Source organism: Phyllostomus discolor, chromosome 2 (genome assembly GCF_004126475.2).
Source record: "Phyllostomus discolor isolate MPI-MPIP mPhyDis1 chromosome 2, mPhyDis1.pri.v3, whole genome shotgun sequence".
Classification (NCBI taxonomy): Eukaryota; Metazoa; Chordata; class Mammalia; order Chiroptera; family Phyllostomidae; genus Phyllostomus; species Phyllostomus discolor.
This window is the reverse complement of record NC_040904.2, coordinates 155,360,264-155,367,623: the sequence shown is the minus strand read 5'-3', so window position 1 is coordinate 155,367,623 and position 7,360 is coordinate 155,360,264.

Below are 7,360 nucleotides of genomic sequence, written 5' to 3'. Positions count from 1 at the left end.
TAGGCTTCCTGATGACCCTGAACATTAGTACCAGAAAATAATAATAATTGAGGCAGACAGCTAGTTGAAAGCCTTTGTGAACTAGGAAATACTGAGAACTTCGAAGTCAACTGCAGGAGCAGCAACTGAAAGGATGCAGTGGAGTAGGAGCTATAAGGCATATTGGGGCTATGAGAGAAGCAAAGATGCCAGGAACAAGCTCAGTGAGAGAAATCTGCCCTAAAGCTGCTGTGACGGTGCCTTATGGGTTTCCAGCTCCCGTGCGTGTGAATTTTGAGATTGCTTTTTTTTTTGAGATTTTTATTTATTTATTTTTAGAGAGGGAAGGGAGGGAGAAAGAGAAAGAGAGAAACATCAATGTGTAGTTGCTAGGGGCCATGGCCTGCAACCCAGGCATGTACCCTGACTGGAAATCGAACCTGCGAAGCTTTGGTTCGCAGCCCGCGCTCAATCCACTGAGCCATGCCAGGCAGGGCAAGATTGCTTTTTTATTTCCCCATTGTATATCCTCAGAATTATCTCCTTTCTTGAACCTTCATCCCTCTTCGCTCCTGGTTACTTGAGCTGACTTCTAAACCAAAAGAGCCTACCCCAAACTATGACCTTGCACTTCATCTCTGAGTCCCCATTTTGTCTTTTCCTGGAACAGGAGTGCTGCCAGGTCCAAGGTTGTAACAGTCTCCTGTGACTAGGTTAAAGAAGTCTACTGTATTTCACCAAGACTGGATCATCTTTCTCTTTTTGTGGTACTTGCTGTTGCCCATAATCCTTTCAAGGAATGCTTTCTGAATTGAGGTGTTTCTTGCCAGCAGAGCCTGTGAAATGTCAAGACCATGGGGCAAGACAAGTGAGTCACATCAAAAGAAATTTTCTCATGTCCTCCCACATTCTTTCTTGCCATATGGAGTTTGTGAGTAACTTAGTAAGAGGCCAACTCTAAGCCATCAGTTGCCTCTAGAACTAGTTGGAAATCTGCCTAACTACTTCTGGTGGTTTCTGTTACAAAGTTGGAGTCCATGAAGTTTGAGGCTCCAGAAAAAATATCCAGGTCTGAATTCAAACTTCAGTGAACCAGAACTACAGTTTGAGACCAATGCTGGAGTGGGACTCCACTATTACAGGCTGCTTCACTATCAACACCAGATAATTTTCCAGCTCAAGAAGTAACCAGGCAGCAGAATGCACTTATACATTAAATACTGATATTTTGTAACATATACTATGTACTAGGAACTTGCCTAAATGTTAAGAATAAAAAATTAAATTTAAAAAACAAACTAGTTTTGCCCTGGTAGAGAGAACTATATAAAAATTACAGAATACTTGTGCTAAGAGTTCCAGTAAATATATTTACAAAGATCTATGGGAATTCAGAGAAAAATCTGTTTGCCCCAGAGTAAAGCTTCCAGACTTGTCTTGAGTTGAATTTAAAGGATATATAGATTTAGTGGCATCTTTCAGTAGCAGCAAAGGGACATGGAGGCAGCATTTTTTTCCCCTCTAAAATCAGCTGAGCCTGAGACCCTCTGGGCGCAACAGTTCAGAAGGAGACTGAGGCTCCCGGGGTGGTAGGCTAGCAAGTTAACTGCCTCTAGAGCTACAGAACCACTGACTGCAGGCAAAGGGTTTCAGTTGTCTCCTTCCATCAGAATGAATTTATCACAGAAGGGATCCCTGGAAATCAGTTCATGGGGGTGGTAGTTCCTGAGTACCCTCAGAAAAAAGTAGAGCCCCACTGTGCTTCAAGTTGTTTGGCATCTGACTGTGTGTCGCTGGTCCTAAAATGACTCTGAGCTCCATTTAGATATCTTTCATGCATGTTAATCTAACTAAACCTGTGTTTATTATCTTCCCCTTCCAAAACACACATGTACAAACCTATTTCCTCTCAATCCTTCTTAATCTCAGTAAATGTGAAACGGTCATCCTAGGAAGCATTCTCCTCAGTTTGTTGAGATCTTGCTTCCAGGTTTGCCTTCTGCCTCAAGTAAATTTTTATAAAAATTCTGTACAGGTTTGGATGTCTCTTACATTGACGGGATTAAAACATAGAGAATACTTAGCATATAAGGAAAAGACATCATCAAGAATAAATTATCAGTTGATAACATTTTAAAATGCTTTATTGTCACATAGACTTAGGAGAAAAGAGAGAAGGAAGACAATCCAAGTTGTCTACCAAGTGCTTACCTGTATAGTTCTGTCTGTAGCAGATGGATGTGAAACAGTAGGTAGATACATAAAATGCAGGGTGGGGCAAAAGTAGGTTCTCAATTGTGAGTACTCAGAACAGAGTTTGTACTTGTATCATTATTTATTATTTGTATTTTCCATACAAACTGTAAGCCTGCTTTTTCCCACCATTTATATCATTTTGAATTTTTTACACATATATTTTTACAGATTTGAGTTATAAAGTAGAAATACAGAAACAAAATTTTCATCGTAATAAGCTGTGGAAGAAGGATGGCATTCATGGTGCGATTTCCGCTTTGTCCAGAAGAGGGAGTGGTGAAACCCATGGTTTCCTGAGTTTGCTTCTGTTACTTCTCAACCGAAGAAGGGAGGAGTGTATGGAACTGAGAAAAAAAATGCTATTGAATTTTGGACGGAGAGGCTTTCTGAGTGAGCGATTGTCTCCCACACTGCATTTTAGAACCATTGAACAGAAGAACACCTGGCCACCACCGTCCAGGCATGATTTTTTGTCAAGTCTCTTTCCTTGACAAAAGATAAGAATCAAGTCGACATCCATTGTTAGGAGCTTTTCATTCTTTTTAAATGAACTGGTTAGAATCCAGAATGTGTTCATTATTTAATGAAAGATGGGTTTGTGTTATTGAAGTTTGCACAATCAGAAACCCAAAAAGTAGGAAGTGTTTGTCAAAAGAGCAGCGTTCAAGTTTCTCAGGACTCGAATAGTTCTTAAATTATTCTTAATGTGAAAAGACAAATATGATTACTTATATTTTATTGAATGTAATACATGCATTAGTTCCTCTTGTACATTTCACTTTAACGTTGTGGAAGTTGAATATGTCCTGCTTAAACAACCATCAAAGCCTATGGGGACCCGATGACATGCTCACAGGCACACATCCTGTACAAGCGAGTGTGTCTCCTGCATTGTTTCACATTACTCAGACAATTCAAGGAAGGGGAAAGACAAACAGCCAGTAAACACATGTAAACATGTTCATCCTTGCTAGTAATCAGGGAAATGCAAATTGAAATAAAAAGGAGATACCCGTTTAGATTCATCGTATTGGCAAAACTTAGAAGTCAAATTTGGGCACCCTCATGCTCTGCTGGAAGAGTTGAAATGGGTACGACCGCATTGGAGAGCAGTTCAGCACATGCACTAAAGTTAATGATGCTCAGCCCTGCAGTCTGGCAGTTCCACTCTCCTTAAGTGGAAAACTTGGTTGCACATAAACGTTCATTATCCCTGAGGGTTATCTGCCCACTGCCCTATAGGAAACTCTTGCCCACGTGCATAAGGAAAAAAAATCAAATATATTCATAGCAACATGGTTTATAACAGCAAAAAAATTGAAAACAAATGTCCATCAACAGAAGAGAAATGAAATGTGGTATCATTATTCAGTATAAAACTAATGAAACTATACAAACTACAAGTATATGCAGTAACATGATTGAATTTCCCAAATAAAATTTTGAGAATAGGCAAAGAACACATACAATGGAATTCTACATCACAGTTAAAATGAATAAATTAAGCCTATATAAAAATCTTGTATTCATTTCCTACAGCTGCTATTAAAAATTGTCAAAAACTTAGTAGCTTAAAATACACCAAACTTTTACCTTTATATTTCTGGACGTCAGAAATCCAAAATGGAGCACACTAGGCCGAAATCAAGTTGCCAGCAGGGCTGGGTTCCTTTCTGAGGGCTGGATGGGAGGGTCTGTTTACTTGCCTTGTCCAACTTCTAGAGGGCACTGACCTTCCTTGGCTCGCAGCATCCTTCCTGCAACATTAAAGCCAGAAACATGGTGCTGAGCTTTTCTCATGCTGCCCTGTCTCTGGTTCTCCCCCTTCTACCTCTCTCTTTAATTTAGAAAAACTGTTGTGATTACACTGGGCCCACCCAGATAATCCAGCATAATCTTCCTCCTTTAAGGTCAATTCCACCTGCAGCCTTAATTTCCCTCTGCCATGGAAAGTAACCTGTTCACAGGTTCCAGGATTAGGACTAGGGGTCCCGGCGTAGGGTGGCACAGCACCAGGTATGGGGTGGGCATTTTCCTGCCTACCACAAATCTCAAAAATAATATATGAATAGAAGACAGCAAATTAAAGAGTGATGTATACTATATAATACTATTCATATAAAGTTTTAAAATAACACTATATTGCTTTAACATTACCTATTTTATTTATTTTTAAATATATTTTCTTGATAATGCTATTACAGTTGTCTGAACTTTCCCCCTTTCCCCCCTTCACCCAACACCCCATTCCCTCCAGCAGTATTCCCCCACACCCCGACCACTTAGTTCATGTCCATGGGTCATGTGTATAAGTTCTTTGGCTACTCCATTATCTATACAGTTCTTAACATCCCCCTGTCCATTCTGTACCTACAAATTTGCAATTATTAATCCCTTCACCTTTCCCCTCATTCTCCACCTTCCCCCTCCCAACTGATAACCCTCCAAATGATCTCCATATCTATGATTCTGTTCCTGTTCTGCTTGTTTGCTTAGTTTGTTATTTAGCTTCAATTATTGATAGTTGTGAATTTATTGCATTTTAATGTTCATTGCTTTGATCTTATCTTTTTTAATATAATTCCCTTTAGCATTTCATATAATAAGGGCTTGGTGGTGATGAACTCCTTTAGCTTTACCTTGCTTAGGAAGCTCTTTATCTGCTCTTCCAATTCTAAATGATAGCTTTGTTGGGTAGAGTAATCTAGGCTGTAGGTCCTTGCTTTTCATCACTTTGAATACTTCTTGTCAGTCCCTTCATGCCTGCAAAGTTTCTGAGAAATCAGCTGACAGTAATATGGGAACACCTTTGTAGGTAACCATCTGTTTTTGTCTTTCTGCTTTTAAGATTCTCTCTTTATCTTTAATCTTTGGCATTTTAATTATGATGTGTCTCAGTGTGGTCCTCTTTGGGTCCATCTTGTTTAGGATGCTTCTTGGACTTGTATGTCTATTTCCTTCACCAAATTAGAGAAGGTTTCTTTCATTATTTTTTCAAATAAATTTTTAATTTCTTGCTCTTCCTCTTCTCCTTCTGGCACCCCATGATTTAGATGTTGGGACATTTAAAGGTGTCCCAGGAGTTCCTAAGCCTCTCTTGTTTTTTTAAATTCCTTTTTCTTCTTGCTGTTCTGACTGAATGCTTTTTCCATCCTTGTGTTTCAAATTGTTCATTTGATTCTAGGCTTCACCCCCTCCACTGTTGTTTCTCTGTGGATTTTCCTTTATTTCACTTAGTGTAGGCTTTATTTCTGCCTGTGTCTTTTTTATGCTGTTGAAGTATCCTGTGAGATCCTGATAACCAGTGTTTTGAACTGTGTGTCTGGTAGGTTGCTTATTTCTATTTTCTTTAGTTCTTTTTCTGCAGTTTTGTTCTGTTCTTTCATTTGGACCATATTTCTTTGTCTCCTCAATTTGGCAGCCTCCCTGTGTTTGTTTCTGTATGTTAGGTAAAGCCGCTTTGACTCCCTGTCTTTGTAGTGTGGCCAATTGTAGAAAAGGCACCTGTTAAATTGTCTGGGGCAGAGTCTCGGGTATTCACCAGGGTGGTGTCACTGCTCTGTTGCTCTGTAGTGCTACATGTTCTATAAGTACTGTGTGCTGATTGATTGTGCCACTGGAGCTCCAGTACTGCTACATATTTTAAACACTGGCACTACATATTGCTTCTGAGTACATATGCCTGTATTAAAAGTATAAAAGCATGCATGTGAAAGATAACGCACAGATTTTAGGTAAAAATGCCTCTGGAGAAGGACAGGCTGTCAGAGGAACACACAGGAGCTTTAGTGATATAGCAATGTTTCTTTCTTTCAAAAAAGAGTGAGAAAATGAGATATAAAGCAATACAGCAATATTAGATTTGATAAAGCTTGACAAAAGCAAACATGGATATTTATTTTGTTATTCTCTATGCTTTCTATATGCGTGGAATAGTTCATCATTTAAAATAAAATGAGAGCATGCAATTCCATTACACTCTCAGTAGGATGCCCATGTAAATTGACCAATACTGGGGAAATTTTGTATCAGTGAACTTGACTTCTTTGGTCCCTAAGGGCTAACAGAAAATTCTCAGGATGTAGGGTCCAGAGGCCTGTGTTCAAGTTCCAGGGACTTCCACTAGTGGACAACCATATGCAAATCCCTTCACCTGTCCTTTTCTGTTACAAGGTAGTTTGGGTTTTTTGGTTTGGGGTTTGTTTTATTGAGGTAACATTGGTTGATAAAATCATAAAAGCTTCAGGTATACATTATAATTTGATATCTGTGTATACCATAGTGTGCTCACTGCCAAAAGTCAAGTTTCCATCTGTCACCATATAGTTGATCCCCTTTACCCACATGGGATATGAAAGCTCTATGAAAATGATAAACTAGCTGCCACATTGGGAAGTAAATTAATCAGCACATCTCCTGAGTCAGCAATGCCACCCCTGGCAATGGGGCTGAGTCCATGGACACTTGCTATCTTGCAAATGCCAGAAAACACATCTCAACCCAGCCTAAAGAACAACATCAACCATACAAGGGAATCTGCTCACTCACGGGAACAAAAGTCCAGCAATCTGGGTGAAATCTGGTACATACTGGCCTAGAGCCTCAAACCATGGCCCTAGCTATGACTGCACTTCTCGATTCCACACCTGTGTCTCTGGGCTTCAGCTTCAGGATAGAAGCAAACCTTAAGAGTTTCAAACCACTGAATCCAGGAGAAGAAAAACTTTCTCTCCCTCTCTCTTTTCACTAAAATGTAAGCCTCCAAGACCCTTATCTGTCTCCTGTCATCACTGGATCTCTGGCACCTACAACAATGCCCACATGTAGAATTTTCTCAATAGACCTTTAGTGAGTTATAAATAAATAAACCTTAATAATGCTGAATGACTTCAGCTTCATTTTCCCCTTTCTTTTATTTTTAATTTGTATTTAAAAATATATATGCAGCAAAAAATAAAACAAATAAATGAAAATAGAGTCACATACACACATATATATGTGCATATATATATACATACTTATGATGCATAATGCTATAATTACCATCTATAAACTCACCACCTGGTAAGCTGCATCTACCAACATGCTTTCCTTTCTGATGCCTCTTTCCTCCTTTCAGAAGTAA